At 46.5% G+C, this 18,278-nt stretch overlaps 1 protein-coding gene across 1 annotated transcript in view; it reads right to left on the minus strand.

The window, feature by feature from the left end:
- LOC126093054 (inorganic pyrophosphatase) overlaps positions 1-18,278 on the minus strand; it is a 134,960-nt gene that overhangs the window by 78,197 nt on the left and 38,485 nt on the right. The window lies entirely within an intron of this gene.

Consider the following 18,278-nt stretch of genomic DNA (forward strand, 5'->3'; position numbering starts at 1 on the left):
CGTGAATTTAAGAACCTTGGATCAATATTCTCTCCTCACTTTGATAAAAAATCGGACGGGTATCAGTGTGACTAAAAGTATAAAAAATGTGTACGGCAATTAGATCAATTAGCTCAAATGTTTTGAAGGATTAGAGCTTTGGAAACGACAGCTGAAGTGTTTTAATCTTCTGATGCATACAGAGAGCAAATTGAGGTACGTAGATGTTATGTTTTTCAACAAAACTTTTCCCAGAGAAAACAAAAAATTGTGTGCTCTTTTCCGACATTCACTTTGACAGAAACATGCGAAAACAGAGCATATTTCGCTGTGTTTGAGACGTGTACGGTGTGGTAGTTTCTTGGATTTTTTAGGTCACCAGAGTCTGTTTAAAAGCTGAACAAGCTAAAGAATGTATTCGATATTTCGACAGGAACTAAAACATTCCACAAATACACTCCTGGAAATTGAAATAAGAACACCGTGAATTCATTGTCCCAGGAAGGGGAAACTTTATTGACACATTCCTGGGGTCAGATATATCACATGATCACATTGACAGAACCACAGGCACATAGACACAGGCAACAGAGCATGCACAATGTCGGCACTAGTACAGTGTATATCCACCTTTCGCAGCAATGCAGGCTGCTATTCTCCCATGGAGACGATCGTAGAGATGCTGGATGTAGTCCTGTGGAACGGCTTGCCATGCCATTTCCACCTGGCGCCTCAGTTGGACCAGCGTTCGTGCTGGACGTGCAGACCGCGTGAGACGACGCTTCATCCAGTCCCAAACATGCTCAATGGGGGACAGATCCGGAGATCTTGCTGGCCAGGGTAGTTGACTTACACCTTCTAGAGCACGTTGGGTGGCACGGGATACATGCGGACGTGCATTGTCCTGTTGGAACAGCAAGTTCCCTTTCCGGTCTAGGAATGGTAGAACGATGGGTTCGATGACGGTTTGGATGTACCGTGCACTATTCAGTGTCCCCTCGACGATCACCAGTGGTGTACGGCCAGTGTAGGAGATCGCTCCCCACACCATGATGCCGGGTGTTGGCCCTGTGTGCCTCGGTCGTATGCAGTCCTGATTGTGGCGCTCACCTGCACGGCGCCAAACACGCATACGACCATCATTGGCACCAAGGCAGAAGCGACTCTCATCGCTGAAGACGACACGTCTCCATTCGTCCCTCCATTCACGCCTGTCGCGACACCACTGGAGGCGGGCTGCACGATGTTGGGGCGTGAGCGGGAGACGGCCTAACGGTGTGCGGGACCGTAGCCCAGCTTCATGGAGACAGTTGCGAATGGTCCTCGCCGATACCCCAGGAGCAACAGTGTCCCTAATTTGCTGGGAAGTGGCGGTGCGGTCCCCTACGGCACTGAGTAGGATCCTACGGTCTTGGCGTGCATCCGTGCGTCGCTGCGGTCCGGTCCCAGGTCGACGGGCACGTGCACCTTCCGCCGACCACTGGCGACAACATCGATGTACTGTGGAGACCTCACGCCCCACGTGTTGAGCAATTCGGCGGTACGTCCACCCGGCCTCCCGCATGCCCACTATACGCCCTCGCTCAAAGTCCGTCAACTGCACATACGGTTCACGTCCACGCTGTCGCGGCATGCTACCAGTGTTAAAGACTGCGATGGAGCTCCGTATGCCACGGCAAACTGGCTGACACTGACGGCGGCGGTGCACAAATGCTGCGCAGCTAGCGCCATTCGACGGCCAACACCGCGGTTCCTGGTGTGTCCGCCGTGCCGTGCGTGTGATCATTGCTTGTACAGCCCTCTCGCAGTGTCCGGAGCAAGTATGGTGGGTCTGACACACCGGTGTCAATGTGTTCTTTTTTCCATTTCCAGGAGTGTACATCGCGTAAATGCGCGACTAACATGTCATAGTGCGATTGCCGAGGCTGATGACATTCCTTAATAACGTTACGGCGTTAACCAATACCAGTGGAGAACGCATACTTCCCAAACCTGTTCAAAACTTAGTACTTCGATATCTGCTTCACGCCATACAGGGTTTTTACGTATGGTGCAAACGCATGCCCTCAATTTTATGGGTTGAGCAAAGGCTGAGGTGACAAAAGTCATGGGATGCTTCTTAATATCGTGTTGGACCTCCTGTTGCCCAACATAGAGCAGCAACTCGACGTGGAATGGACTCAACAAGCCGTTGGAACTCTCCTGCAGAAATATCGAGCCACCTGTGCAGGGTTTTGTGCAACTGACCTCTCGATTATGTTCCATAAATTTTCGATGGGATTCACGTCGAGCGATCTCGGTGTCCAAACCATTCGCCCAAATCGCCAAAAATTTTCTTCAAACCAATAGCGAACAATTGTGGCCCGGCGACCTGGCGCATTGTCACCCATAAAAAAATCCATCGCTGTTTGGGAACATGAGATCCATGAGTGATCGCAGCTGATCTCCAAGTAGCCGAACATAACCACTTCCAGTCAATGGTAGGTTCAGTTTGACCAGAGGACCCAGTCCACTCCATGTCAACATAGCCCACACCATTATGGAGATGTCAACAGCGCCTTGTTGACATCTTTCGTCTAAGGCTTCATGGGGTCAGTGCCACACTCGAACTCTGCCATCAGCTCTTATCAACTGAAATCGGGACTCATGTGACCAGGTCACAGTTTTCCATTCGTCTAGGGTCCAACGATGTGGCCGAGCCCAGGAGAGTCTGTCACTCGCATCGGTCGTCTGCTGCGTTAGCCCACTGACGCCACATTTCGCCGCACTATCGTAACGGATACGTTCGTCGTACGTCCCACAGCTTATTTGACGCAGTGTTGCTTGTCTGTTAGCACTGACAACTTAACGCAAACGCCGCTGCTCTCCCTCGTCAAGAGAAAGCTGTCGACCACTGCGTTGTCCGTGGTGGGAGGTAATGCCTGAAATTTGATATTCTTGACAAACTCTTGACATTGCGTATCTCGGAATATTGAATTCTCTAATGATTTCCGAACTGCTTCATGGCTCGGCTCTGACTCCTCTCTAGAATACTCTAAAGGTCGGGACACACACGTCCGGGCCGTGTCAGGGCAGAGTGTCGGCCGTGCTCCGGTCCGTTCCTGCAGGGGCCACACATGACCGAGGTACGTCCGTAGTGACTCGGACGCGGTGACCTGTCTTTCTGTTTGTGAAAGCTGTAAAACATGTTCACTAATTTTCGTAATAGTGAATTAGGACTTACAGCACTTGCTTTAGACGAAGAGCAAAAAGAACGTTATCGATGACATAAACCAAACATCTGTTTGTAAAATAAAAAGTAAATAAATATCTTTCAGGTATTAAAACTTGTATAGTTTTTATCTTATCTTTGGTTTGTAGATCTGTTGCAATTGTCTTCCAAACTCTGTCTTTGTACTCGATATTCCTGTAGTTTTCACTTCCCTGATCGTAAAGAACAGGAGACTTACGAACTTCTTCTATTAGTCGTTCCACATCCATGTTTTGTACACAGAACAGTCTTGCGCAGTTGCACAGCTCACAAGACAACTCTACCGTCAGGCCGTGTCCGTCACGTGAAAAATCAAACACGGCGAATCCCGCCCGGCCCGGCCCCGGCCCGTTGACGTTCCCCGTGCACGGCCCGGTCAAGTGGGGCCTGCTACATTTGTTCTAATGGTGTATTTCGTTTCCGGGTGACGGCCGATACTCGGACGTATCTCGGCACGGACACGGTCCGGACATGTGTGTCCCGACCTTAAAGGTCGGGACACACACGTCCGGGCCGTGTCAGGGCCGAGCGTCGGACGAGTGACGGCCGTGCTCCGGTCCGTTCCTGCAGGGGCCACACATGACCGGGGCACGTCCGTGTCTTTGTTGTTCCTTGTAGTGACTCGGACGCGCTGATCTGTGTTTCTCTTTGTGAAAGCTGTAAAACATATTCACTAATTTTCATAATAGTCAATTCAGACTTACAGCACTTGGTTTAGACGAAGAGGAAAAAGAACGAAGGCAAACAAGAAGAAGAAATTTATGGACCACAGTGCGTGGAGAACAAGACCAGTACAGGGAGAGTTTCGAACATTATTTTCTCATCTCATCTTTAGATGGAAAGCAAGTAACAATACAGGCTCCAAACAACTCAGAAAGTCTCTATTGGAATTACAAAAAAACATATTCCATTGTGCTTCTTGCTCTGGTTGACCCATGTTATAATTTTATTCCAATAGACGTGGGAGCGTACGGAAAAAATTCTCATGGTGGCATTCCAGTAAATTCAAACCTTGGAAAGTCACTGGAAAACAATACGCTTAGCGTCCCAAAGAGTAAAACTTTGCCTGGAACTGATGTTGAATTTCCAATGGTAATTGTAGCCGATGAAGCTTTTCCTCTCAAAACATACTTGATGTGACCATATCCTGGCAGGAACTTAACAAATGATAAGTCTATATTTAATTATCGTTTGAGTCGGGCAAGAAGAATATCTTAAAATGCATTCGGTATATTGCAACAGAAATTTCGATTATTTAAAAGAATCCTTCAGGGAGATCCTAATAACCTTGCAATGATTGTGACGGCTGCGTGTGTCCTGTACAACTTTATTCGAAAAATGGAAGATTATAGGGTGCCCGAACAGAGGCAAAAGGAAACTGCTGAGTGATCTGGAAGATCATCAAATCTTCGAAACCTACCTCGAATTCGTGGGAGCTCAACAGATGCTGCATTTGCTGTACGAGAACAACTCAAAAAATTACTGAATTCTCCACAAGGGACTGTGGAATGGCAAGAACATGTCGCCTTGGCAATGTAACGATGACATAAACCAAACATCTGTTTGTAAAATAAAAAGTAAATAAATATCTTTCGGGTATTAAAACTTGTATAGTTTTTATCTTACCTTTGGCTTGTAGATCTGTTGCAATTGTCTTCCAAACTCTGTCTTTGTACTCGATATTCCTATAGTTTTCACTTCCCTGATCGTAAAGAACAGGAAACTTATGAAATTCTTCTATTAGTCGTTCCACATCCGTGTTTTGTACACATAACAGTCTTGCGCAGTTGCACAGTTCACAACACAACTCTACCGTCAGGCCGTGTCCGTCACGTGAAAAATTAAACACGGCGAATCCCGCCTGGCCCGGCCCCGGCCCGTTGACGTTCCCCGTGCACGGCCCGGTCAAGTGGGGCCCGCTTCATTTGTTTTAATGATGTATTTCGTAGTCCGGGTGACGGCCGATACTCGGACGTGTCTCGGCACGGACACGGTCCGGACATGTGTGTCCCGACGTTAAGTCTTCTCTACCAGCAGAGAAAGGCGCGCGAAGAATTTGCTTTACCATTGGTCCGTTTACCCAACAGCCAATAGCAAAACAACACTCTCCCGCGTCAGTCCGCGCTTTTCATCAATAACCAAAAAGTTATTTACTATTGTTATTTATACCTGAATGAACTTTCCCTTTACCATAAACTTACTTTACAAATCTATTCTACAAAAATCCCCTTTGTCCACATAGATACTTCTTCGTAATGTTCCCACACTAAATAACACTACATAACTCGTTAAACAATTGTCTTCATATTAACCTTAAACTACACTCACGCATCATTCATACCGCTAAAACACATATATAACATTCTACCTACACAAAAAAGACATAATAACACTTTATGAAAATACTAGAACAGTTTATGAAAAACATTCTATTACTTTAGTGCACTCTAGTGGGCACAATCGAAACTAAATCAGTCCCCTATCCAATATTGTCCTCTATCGGCTGATTCATAAACTACGTGCGCGTCCAGTCTCTGACAAGGGAACCTCCCCATCGCACCCCCCTCAGATTTAGTTATAAGTTGGCACAGTGGATAGGCCTTGAAAAACTGAACACAGATCAATGGAGAAAACAGGAAGAAGTTGTGTGAAACTACGAAAAAAATTAGTAAAATATACAAACTGAGTAGTCCATGCGCAAGATCAGCAACATCAAGGAAACGTTGAGTTCACGAGCACCGTGGTCCTGTGGTTAGCGTGAGCAGCTAAGGAAGGAGAGGTCTTTGGTTCAAGTCTTCCCTCAACTAAAAATTTTACTTTCTTTATTTTCGCCAAGTTTTGATCTGTCCGTTCGTTCATTGACGTCTCTATTCACTGTAATAAGTTTAGTGTCTGTGTTTTCCGACCGCACCGCAAAACCGTGCGATTAGTAGACGAAAGGACGCGCCTCTCCAATGGGAACCGAAAACATTTGATCGCAAGGTCATAGGTGTTTTCCACAGGAAAACACGTCTGATATATTCTATACGACACTGGTGACGGCATGTGCGTCACATGACAGGAAAATGTTGTCGACCCACCTAACTTGTACACTTAGCGAATGGGTAAAAAGATTCTTCTACCTTGCCCGATTTAGGTTTTCTTGTGGATGTGATAATCACTCCCAAAAAAGTGATGAAAACATAAGAGTTTGTGACATACACTGAAAATAAAAATATAAACTTTTCACTCGAGCGAAGACTTGAACCCGGGACTTCTCGTTCCGTAGCTGGTCTCGCTAACCACGGGTCCACGGCGCTCCTAGAGTCCCATTGTCCTTGATGTTGCCTATCTTCGCGTGGACTACTCAGTTTGTATATTTTACTAATTTTTTTTTATAGTTCCACACAACTTCTTCCTCTTTTCTCGATTGATCTGTGTTCAGTTTTTCAAGGCCTATCCACTGTACCAACTTATAACTAAATCTGAGGGGGGTGCGATGGGAAGGTTCCCTTGTGAGTCACATCTCCGGCTTAACCACCTCCAAGGCAGGATCGGTATACGGCGCTACACCTCACCGGGTTCGATTCCCGGCGGGGTCAGGGATTTTCACCTGCCTCGAGATGACTGGTTGTTTGTGCTGTCCTCATCATTTCATCATCATTCATCAAAGTGGCGAGACTGGGCTGAGCGAAGGTTGGGAATTTGTACGGGCGCTGATAACCGCGCAGTTGAACGCCCTGCAAACTAAACATCATCGTCATCATCATCACTTCTGCCACCTCCGTATAACTGCCACGGCGCGCCTTTCCTGGGTTGTTGAGCAAAAATTGAGACGCTGTTACATTCAGCGTAACTTCGATTTCCAGCTTACGGTCAAAATGGCTTCAAAAATGGTTCAAATGGCTCAGAGCACTATGCGACTTAACTTCTGAAGTCATCAGTCGCCTAGAACTTAGAACTAATTAAACCTAACTGACCTAAGGACATCACGCACACCCATGCCCGAGGCAGGATTCGAACCTGCGGTCGTAGCGGTCGCTCGGCTCCAGACTGCAGCGCCTAGAACCGCACGGCCACTCCGGCCGGCTGATGGCTTCCCTCTGTGGCAAGAGCAGCCTGACCCCTCCGATCGGCTTATCGAACGCTAATTGACTTCTGGCTACTGAAATTCTTGATACGTCTTCTAACTGTTCGAGAGTATGGGGGTTTAGTTATGCGGAACGAGGAAGGCAATCAGCTATCCTTTCACGGAAAACGTTTCGTAATGCTGCCATGGACTCATTGATGGTGTGCGCTGTTGCATTATGCTGCATGAAATAGAGTGCCCCATACACAGCTCAGTAACATTGTGTACTAACATTGTGGTTTGGTATGATGGACGATGAAGACACTGCTGCTGCGCTAATTGCTCTACTTTGTCGCAAACAGAAAAGAAATATGGATGAATAATTGGTTCAAGGAGCGTCAGGTGTTTACGTGTTGATGGTCCACCATTTAATACATTATCGGAAATGGTCGTCCTCATACAAAAACACTAGTCCTGTCCCTCTCCCCTGAAATCTGGAGTACAATATATGCATAAAAATATTAACATACAGTTCTGGAAGTCATTTCCCTTGATTCCGCTAAACCTTTCGTTTAGTCCAATGTAGCGTTGTGTGGCTGATCGCAGCGAGACAATACTAAGGCAATAATACAGCAGTTGCAGTACAATCATCATTGGCCCGCTAGTCGCCGAAGTGGAGTCAACTAAAAAGGATTCGCAATAAGGCGGCCGAACTCCACCGCACGGGGTCTCCTGGCCAACAATGCCATACGATCATTTCATTTCATTTCAATGTTTGTTTTAAGGTTTTAGGTATCAAAATAATTACCTATAACAAATATTGAGTAGATAAACGTCACTTCTTTGGGATATAATAAGCTTCTGTCAACTGAAATTTACAAGCGCAGTTTCACCTTACAATATCTGAAACATAGTTGTGGAGACGTGTCACACAATAACACATGCACTAAAGGGTTATATTCGGGTAAGTAATGTATATGTACAGACAAATATCGAAATATATATTCATAGCTTCGCGTTAATTAAATTTTTAAAAACATTTTCCTTCTTGGCTGTAAGACAGCATCCAAGTGACAATTCATACTATTCATTCCTAGTGTTTCTATTTTTGTACCTATTTGCTCTAACATTCCACAACTCCTGCATTGATTTACATATTTCTATGCACTCTAATAATAATGCTCTTTCGTCTAGTTTTGAAAAGTTTCCAACACAACAACAATGATATCTACACTACTGGCCATTAAAATTGCTACACCACGAAGATGACGTGTTACAGACGCGAAATTTAACCGACAGGAAGAAGATGCTGTGATACGCAAATGATAAGCTTTTCAGACATTCACACAAGGTTGGCGCCAATGGCGACACCTACAACGTGCTGACATGAGGAAGGTTTCCAACCGCTTTCTCATACACTAACAGCAGTTGACCGGCGTTACCTGGTGAAACGTTGTTGTGATGCCTCGTGTAAGGACGATAAATGCGTACCATCACGTTTTCGGCTTTGATAAAGGTCGGATTGTAGCCTATCGCGATTGCGGTTTATCGTATCGCGACATTATTGCTCGTGTTGGTCGAGATCCAATGACTGTTAGCAGAATATGGAATCGGTGGGTGCAGGAGGTTAATACGGAACGCCGTGCTGGATCCCAACGGCTTCGCATCACTAGAAGTCGAGATGACAGGCATCTTATCCGCATGGCTGTAACGGATCGTGCAGCCACGTCTCGATCCCTGAGTCAACAGATGGGGACGTTTGCAAGACAACAACCATCTGTACGAACAGTTCGACGAAGTTTGCAGCATCATGGACTATCATCAGCTCGGACACCATAGCTACGGTTACCGTTGACGCTGCATCACAGACAGGAGCGCCTGCGATGGTGTACTCAACGACGAACCTGGGTGCACGAAAGGCAAAACGTCATTTTTTCGGATGAACCCAGGTTCTGTTTACAGCATCATGATGGTCGCATCCGTGTTTGGCGACATCGCGGTGAACGCACATTGGAAGCGTGTATTCGTCATCGCCATATTGGCGTATCACCCGGCGTGATGGTATGGGGTGCCATTGGTTACACGTCTCGGTCACCTCTTTTTCGCATTGGCGGCACTTTGAACAGTGGACGTTACATTTCAGATGTGTTACGACCCGTGGCTCCACCCTTCATTCGATCCCTGTGAAACCCTACACTTCAGCAGGATAATGCACGACCGCATGTTGCAGGTCCTGGACGGGCCTAACTGGATACAGAAAATGTTCTACTGCTGCCCTGGCCAGCACATTCTCCAGATCTCTCACCAACTGAAAACGTCTGGTCAATGGTGGCCGAGCAACTGGCTCGTCACAATACGCCAGTCACTGCTCTTGATGAACTGTGGTATCGTGTTGAAGCTGTATGGGCAGCTGTACCTGTACACGCCATCCGAGCTTTGTTTGACTCTATGCCAAGGCGTATCAAGGCCGTTATTACGGCCAGAGGTGGTTCTTCTGGGTACTGATTTCTCAGGATCTATGCACCCAAATTGCGTGAAAATGTAATCACATGTCAGTTCTAGTATAATATGTATTTGTCCATTGAATACCCGTTTATCATCTGCATTTCTTCTTGGTGAAGCAATTTTAATGGCCGGTAGTGTATGGCCAGGCTGTAAGGAAATGACTGCTGATAATTCTAGTATTCCCGAAATGCCTCTGCAGCAGTCGCTGTGAAACTTGTGGAGGAGCGCCATCCTGCATAAAAATGAACCTAAGCACACACCCACTCTGTTGAAGGGGTTAAAAAGACGTTGGGCGCAAAAGACCCTCATAGTGTTTACCAGTGCCGGTCAAATTACGGCTCTACGAAAACCGATGCCGCCCACCCGCACCACACAGTCACCTTCGCAGATTGAAGTGGTACCGGTTGACCAGCGTGTGAATTTTCCGTTGCCATATTCGGCAATTCTGAGTACTGACATGCCCTTGGAGATGGAAATGCGCTTCGTCTGTTCACAGAATGTTCCATGGCCATTTATTGTTCGTTTCCATGCGAGCAAGAAATTCCAAAGCAAGTGTCTGTCTTGCTGGCAGGTGAGCAGGAAGCAACACCTGAACTTGGGCGATTTTGTGTGGATTGCAACGCAGGATGTTTCGTAGGATTTTACACAATGTACTCGCAGACATGTCCATCGTACGGGTAATTCCCCGTGCACTGCCTGTTTGCACATCACCATTTGACCCTTCTGTAATGCTGTGGCCACATCTTCGACAGATGTCGCATGAACTGATTTCCTCCCTCTGCCACACTGCAATTCAAAAGAACCTGTTGTAAGTAGGCTGTTTAGCTTTTCATGTTGGTAACGCCACGTAGTGCTCTGTATGAAAATCGCTGACTGCGCTGTGTGCAATCTGTGGCTGGTTGGACTCATCGTTGGAATATTCGCTATTGTAGCGTTGGGCAGCTGGATGTGAACAGCGCGTAGCGTTGGGCAGTCGCAGGTGAGCCGCCAGCAGTGGTGGATGTGGGGAGAGAGATGCAAGAGTTTTGAGCCGACGATCTTGACGTGTGTCCATCAGAAAAAGGAAATTTTTAAAATTGGATGTCACACTTTTGAACGCAATTAAGGTAAATACATTGTTTGTTCTCTATCAAAAACTTTCATTTGCTAACTATGCCTATCAGTAGTTAGTGCCTTCAGTCGTTAGAAACTTTTATTTAGCTGGCAGTAATGCTGCTCGCTGTATTGCAGTACTTCGAGTAACGAAGGTTTTTGTGATGTAAGTGATTCATGAAAGGTATAGGTTATTGTTAATCAGGGCCTTTCTTTTGTAGGGATTATTGAAAGTCAGATTGCGTTGCGCTACAGATATTGTGTGTCAGCTTAGTGATGATCAGAATTAGTAAAGAGAGACCTGTCTGAGTACGTTGTGTATTACTCAGCTGTTTGTATATCAAATAACATTGTCATTCATAACTCTTCAAAGGGGACATTTCACTGTCTTTTGAAATTTTGTAGTTTTTTTCTCCAGACCCCATCGTCGACATAGGACCAATTCCCTTTTTTCATACCTTTGAGAGACCGGAACTTCTGCAGGGCTACTGGTGCACAGTCACTACTCTTGTAAAGGAGCTTTAGCAGCAGTGCGAAAACCTCCATGGAGACAAGTTGGGCCTCTCGGACGCAAACTGAGGAACACCGTGTGCCGCGCGACTGTTGGTGTACATATTCTCACACTTACAGAGAGAAAACAAAAAAAAAAAAAAAACTGAGCACTATCGCACTTAATATCTGAGGTTATCAGTCCCCTAGAACTTAGAACTACTTAAACCTAACTAACCTTATGATATCACACACATCCATGCCCGAGGCAGGATTCGAACCTGCGACTGTAGCGGTCGCGCGGTTCCAGGCTGAAGCCCCTAGAACCGCTCGGCCACAGCGGCCGGCACTTACAGCAACGTCTATTGCTTTGTTCCATGATGTTTCTCTCTGCATCAATAATACACTCCTGGAAATTGAAATAAGAACACCGTGAATTCATTGCCCCAGGAAGGGGAAACTTTATTGACACATTCCTGGGGTCGGATACATCACATGATCACACTGACAGAACCACAGGCACATAGACACAGGCAACAGAGCATGCACAATGTCGGCACTAGTACAGTGTATATCCACCTTTCGCAGCAATGCAGGCTGCTATTCTCCCATGGAGACGATCGTAGAGATGCTGGATGTAGTCCTGTGGAACGGCTTGCCATGCCATTTCCACCTGGCGCCTCAGTTGGACCAGCGTTCGTGCTGGACGTGCAGACCGCGTGAGACGACGCTTCATCCAGTCCCAAACATGCTCAATGGGGGACAGATCCGGAGATCTTGCTGGCCAGGGTAGTTGACTTACACCTTCTAGAGCACGTTGGGTGGCACGGGATACATGCGGACGTGCATTGTCCTGTTGGAACAGCAAGTTCCCTTGCCGGCCTAGGAATGGTAGAACGATGGGTTCGATGACGGTTTGGATGTACCGTGCACTATTCAGTGTCCCCTCGACGATCACCAGTGGTGTACGGCCAGTGTAGGAGATCGCTCCCCACACCATGATGCCGGGTGTTGGCCCTGTGTGCCTCGGTCGTATGCAGTCCTGATTGTGGCGCTCACCTGCACGGCGCCAAACACGCATACGACCATCATTGGCACCAAGGCAGAAGCGACTCTCATCGCTGAAGACGACACGTCTCCATTCGTCCCTCCATTCACGCCTTTCGCGACACCACTGGAGGCGGGCTGCACGATGTTGGAGCGTGAGCGGAAGACGACCTAACGGTGTGCGGGACCGTAGCCCAGCTTCATGGAGACGGTTGCGAATGGTCCTCGCCGATACCCCAGGAGCAACAGTGTCCCTAATTTGCTGGGTAGTGGCGGTGCGGTCCCCTACGGCACTGCGTAGGATCCTACGGTCTTGGCGTGCATCCGTGCGTCGCTGCGGTCCGGTCCCAGGTCGACGGGCACGTGCACCTTCCGTCGACCACTGGCGACAACATCGATGTACTGTGGAGACCTCACGCCCCACGTGTTGAGCAATTCGGCGGTACGTCCACCCGGCCTCCCGCATGCCCACTATACGCCCTCGCTCAAAGTCCGTCAACTGCACATACGGTTCAGGTCCACGCTGTCGCGGCATGCTACCAGTGTTAAAGACTGCGATGGAGCTCCGTATGCCACGGCAAACTGGCTGACACTGACGGCGGCGGTGCACAAATGCTGCGCAGCTAGCGCCATTCGACGGCCAACACCGCGGTTCCTGGTGTGTCCGCTGTGCCGTGCGTGTGATCATTGCCTGTACAGCCCTCTCGCAGTGTCCGGAGCAAGTATGGTGGGTCTGACACACCGGTGTCAATGTGTTCTTTTTTCCATTTCCAGGAGTGTATTCTCACACTTACAGAAAAAAAAAGAAACTGAGCACTATCGCACTTAATATCTGAGGTCATCAGTCCCCTAGAACTTAGAACTACTTAAACCTAACAAACCTTATGACATCACACACATCCATGCCCGAGGCAGGATTCGAACCTGCGACTGTAGCGGTCGCGCCGTTGCAGGCTGAAGCCCCTAGAACCGCTCGGCCACAGCGGCCGGCACTTACAGCAACGTCTATTGCTTTGTTCCATGATGTTTCTCTCTGCATCAATAATATGCTGTTGAAACTTGACGTCACTCTGAGCAGTGGTTCTCTTTCTACAGCATTTTGAAACGAACTTTAATTACGAACACACGATACAAAAATTATGTGGCGGACAGAGTGTGCAGCGATGTGTGGCTGTGTGCTGATGCTGTGGTGCAGCGGATGGTGTCGTCGTGGAGTGAATGTAGGAGTAAACAAGACGAGTTAGACAAAATTTCTGGTTGTTTGGTGAACGACAGCTAGCTGTGTACGTAGAAAAATATAAGTTAATGTACATGAACGGGTAAAAAAAACCGTAAAGCTCGAATACAGCATTAGCAGTGTTCTGTTTGACACAGTCACGTTCAAGTATCTGGGCGTAGCGTTGCAGAGCGATATGAAATGGAATGAGAAATGGTATGAGCATGTGACTATTGTGACAGGCAAGGCGAATGTTCGAATTCAGTTTATTCGGAGAATTTTGGGAAAGTGTGGTCCATCTGCAAAAGAGACCGCATATAGGATGCTAGTGTGACTGTTGTGGTGCCCGACGCCAAATGTGGTGTGAAGACACCAAATGTAGTGGGTGGGTGCCAGGAGGTGCCGTATTAAAACTCGGCGAGAACTTTGCAGATGATTTATTTGTTTCCACAACAGAGCTCCATTCACCAAGGTCCGTGTCACAGGGCCTGCAATGCTGAGGTAGCACCCCAGTGGCCTGTGCAACGCACTGTGTCGAGCCGGTCTTGTACGCCAGCTGCAGAGTTCCAATTACATCAGGATGGCTACGCCAGCAGACAACTCGGTGACCACTGTCCTCGTTGACTCCGCACTGCTCCACCAGGAGCTGTAGGACGGCCCCGCTGCTGCTTCTTCCTCGGCTGGCATAGCTGGGAATGCGGCGGCAACGACTATCCTCGATCGGGCGTCCGAATTTGCGGCCCTCGCCACTGAAATCTCCGGCGTGTGTTGGGAGCCGAGACGACTGCCCACGGTAGCAAGGCGAAGAGTGGGCCGCCCTGGCTAGCTGTTGACCCTGTGTCAGCCTCAGAGGGTCGAACCAACGGCCTGCCACGGACTGGGATACTGTCGCCCATCTGTTTCTGCGAGTAGCCTGGAGGAGTGACACGCCCCGATGTCCAGGAGCGCTGTCCCACTTCAATGAATCTCGTTAGAAAACGACACCTATTTATACTCGGCTGCGCGCTTCTGTTTCATGAACGCACCGCTCGGAGTCATGTACGCCACACACCCCCTGCGCCAGTCTGCCCCCTTCTACCTATAGCTTGCACCATGCGAACCGCTGCGTTTACTCTTTTCAGCGGTTCGACGGCCCTGTGGCCTCCATTCCACTTTGCAACTGCTGGTCAGCGTAACTTACTGCAATCCGGCCTGCGCCTGACTGTAACTTGTGATATTCGCTATTTTTGAATTCATTAAAACAGCAAATACGAGTAGTTAATACTTTCAGCCAGAAGGCAAATACTTGTTTATAAATAATGATTAATGTATAATGAGGCGTCGCATGGCGACGGTGGAATTTTCTAAATAATGTAATTCGTCGTCTTTGGGCTGCAATATAAACAGAAAAATACGGATAGATATGCGAGCCTTCACTATTTTGTTCGCTGGAGAACAAATGAAGCCTTGAGCGCTAAAGACTTGTACTGTTTTTCTCAAGTAAGACGGACGCAGATTTGTGGAAGTCTGATCTAATTTTTACTAAATGTATAAAAACGTGTTATGTCTAAGTTTGAGTGAAGTGTAAAGAACTGTTATAACTTACCGTGACGACGCACGAGCGACTCAAAGAAGACAATGGCTATATAAAAGAACGCTCAATGGACATGATACGGACATAAAAATCTACCGTCATTGTAGTTCTAAGCTTAAGGTACGATATAGGTTTTAGTTATAATAAATATTTGTTCTGGGAATACTGAATCATTTAGCAGTGCTCATTCCTATTATCTCCTCAGTATTATTTTCATTTTAATTATGTATTTTGCTAATATTACAGACACCAAGATCAGCAGTCCAATGTGCGTGTTACATTGATAAAAAGAAAACTGTTTTATCGTCTTCTTGCATCAGCTTTAATATTGAATTTCCCTTTTGTGTGATGTTACACTTGTTTTTGCGCCCTTAAGAACTTTCTGGTCCCTTAGGAAATAGTTTTGTCATAACAATAACTTCACAACCGGGTATGATCGTATCTACGATCATGAAGTAATTAGAAAGACGATAACGCAATTTCTTAATCACTAGCACGCTAGTTGTGACAGCCTCAAGCCACGCGAAACTGCAAGTAAAAACTATTCACATCTCATAATGCAATATTTTATGACAATGGTCAATCCATGATTCTTACGCCAATTGTGATTGATAAAACAGTAAGCTAAATCTCAATTTCCAATTTTCCATTGAATAACAACATCAATTTTATTTTGTAACATCACAAACTCGTGCTCCTAATATCGCATAAAACTAACTTTCCCTATCCTAAACGGTGGTGCCGCTGCGGCGACCTGTTCTTGAGTACTGGTCGAGTGTTTGGGTTGGGATCGGCACTAGGTAGGATGAAATGGGAAGACGTTGAATCAAGTCACAGATGGGCTGCTAGATTTGTTACCGGCAGGTTCAGACAACACGCATGTTTTACCGAAATGTCTCAGGAGGGAAGGAGAAGTTCTTTTCGAGGAACACTACTAAGAAAATTTAGAGAACCGGTATTTGAAGGTGACTGCAGAACGATTCTACTGCTGCCAACATACTGGCTGGTTACAATTAAACTTTCCCTATATAACATTTTATAATACAGAAACTGATTGCCGTTCGAGTACCAGACTTGGTAGCATTAATGTGAACAACATGTTGTTGTTGGTCTTCAGTCTTGAGACTGGTTTCATGCAGCTCTCCATGCTACTCTATCCTGTGCAAGCTTCTTCATCTCCCAGTACCTACTGCAACCTACATCCTTCTGAATCTGCTTAATGTATTCATCTCTTGGTCTCCCCCTACGATTTTTACCCTCCGCGCTGCCCTCCAATACTAAATTGGTGATCCCTTGATGCCTCAGAACATGTCCTACCAACCGATCCCTTCTTCTGGTCAAGTTGTGCCACAAACTTCTCTTCTCCCCAATCCTATTCAATACTTCCTCTTTAGTTATGTGATCTACCCATCTAATCTTCAGCATTCTTCTGTAGCACCACATTTCCAAAGCTTCTATTCTCTTCTTGTCCAAACTATTTACCGTCCATGTTTCACTTCCATACATGGCTACACTCCATACAAATACTTTCAGAAATGACTTCCTGACACTTAAATCTATACTCGATGTTAACAAATTTCTCTTCTCCAGAAACGCTTTCCTTGCCATTGCCAGTCTACATTTTATATCCTCTCTACTTCGACCATCATCAGTTATTTTGCTCCCCAAATAGCAAAACTCCTTTACTACTTTAAGTGTCTTATTTCCTAATCTAATTCCGTCAGCATCACCTGACTTAATTCGACAACATTCCATTATCCTCGTTTTGCTTTTATTGATGTTCATCTTATATCCTCCCTTCAAGACACCATCCATTCCGTTCAACTGCTCTTCCAAGTCCTTTGCTGTCTCTGACAGACTTACAATGTCATCGTCGAACCTCAAAGTTTTTATTTCTTCTCCATGGATTTTAATACCTACTCCGAATTTTTCTTTTGTTTCCTTTACTGCTTGCTCAATATACAGATTGAATAACATCGGGGAGAGGCTACAACCCTGTCTTACTCCCTTCCCAACCACTGCTTCCCTTTCATGTCCCTCGACTCTTATAACTGCCATCTGGTTTCTGTACAAATTGTAAATAGCCTTTCGCTCCCTGTATTTTACCCATGCCACCTTTAGAATTTGAAAGAGAGTATTCCAGTCAAGATTATCAAAAGCTTTCTCTAAGTCTACAAATGCTAGAAACGTAGGTTTGCCTTTCCTTAATCTTTCTTCTAAGATAAGCGTAAGGTCAGTATTGCCTCACGCGTTCCAGTATTTCTACGGAATCCAAACTGATCTTCCCCGAGGTCGGCTTCTACTAGTTTTTCCATTCGTCTGTAAAGAATTCGTGTTAGTATTTTGCAGCTGTGGCTTATTAAACTGATTGTTCGGTAATTTTCACATCTGTCAACACCTGCTTTCTTTGGGATACACGGGGAAGAGAAATAATGCAGAATCGGTTAAATTGAAACACTTTTAATGTGCTGCTACGATACATCATAGTATTATATACCGGTACCATTACTGCTACAAAAAGGGCTCAATATGGCGCCCATTAGGATCCAGAAGAGTCTGAATGCACAGGATTGCATTCTGCACAGCAGAATGAAGCATGTCCGTAGGTATACTGACTACCTCTCTTGATATGCTGCGATTCAGATCAGCACATGCATGAATGTTCCCCTGGTAAACCCTATCCTTCACGTAGCCGCACAAGCAGAAATCACAGGAGCGAGATCAGGTGATCGTGCCGGCTAAGCATTTGGAAACGATCCGCTGATAATTCGATCGTTTTCAAACATGTTTTGGAGAAGTAAGTGAACTTCAAGAGCGATATGCGGTGTGGCCCCATCTTGCATGAAAACTGTTGAGTCCAATGTGTCTCTCTCCTGCAGGGCGGGTGTTACAGGCTGGCGAAGCATATCGCAGTAACGCTGGCCATTCGCACTTCACGTCTTTGGTCCTTGGGCACCATGCTGTTCAAAAAAGAATGGGCCAATGATGAACGTAGCCGTGGAGCCACACAATACGGTGACACGTTCACCGTACAGAGGAACTTCATGCAGCGTGACTGGAGGTGAAGGTCCCTACACTT

Source organism: Schistocerca cancellata, chromosome 1 (assembly GCF_023864275.1).
Source record: "Schistocerca cancellata isolate TAMUIC-IGC-003103 chromosome 1, iqSchCanc2.1, whole genome shotgun sequence".
In the NCBI taxonomy this organism is placed as follows: Eukaryota; Metazoa; Arthropoda; class Insecta; order Orthoptera; family Acrididae; genus Schistocerca; species Schistocerca cancellata.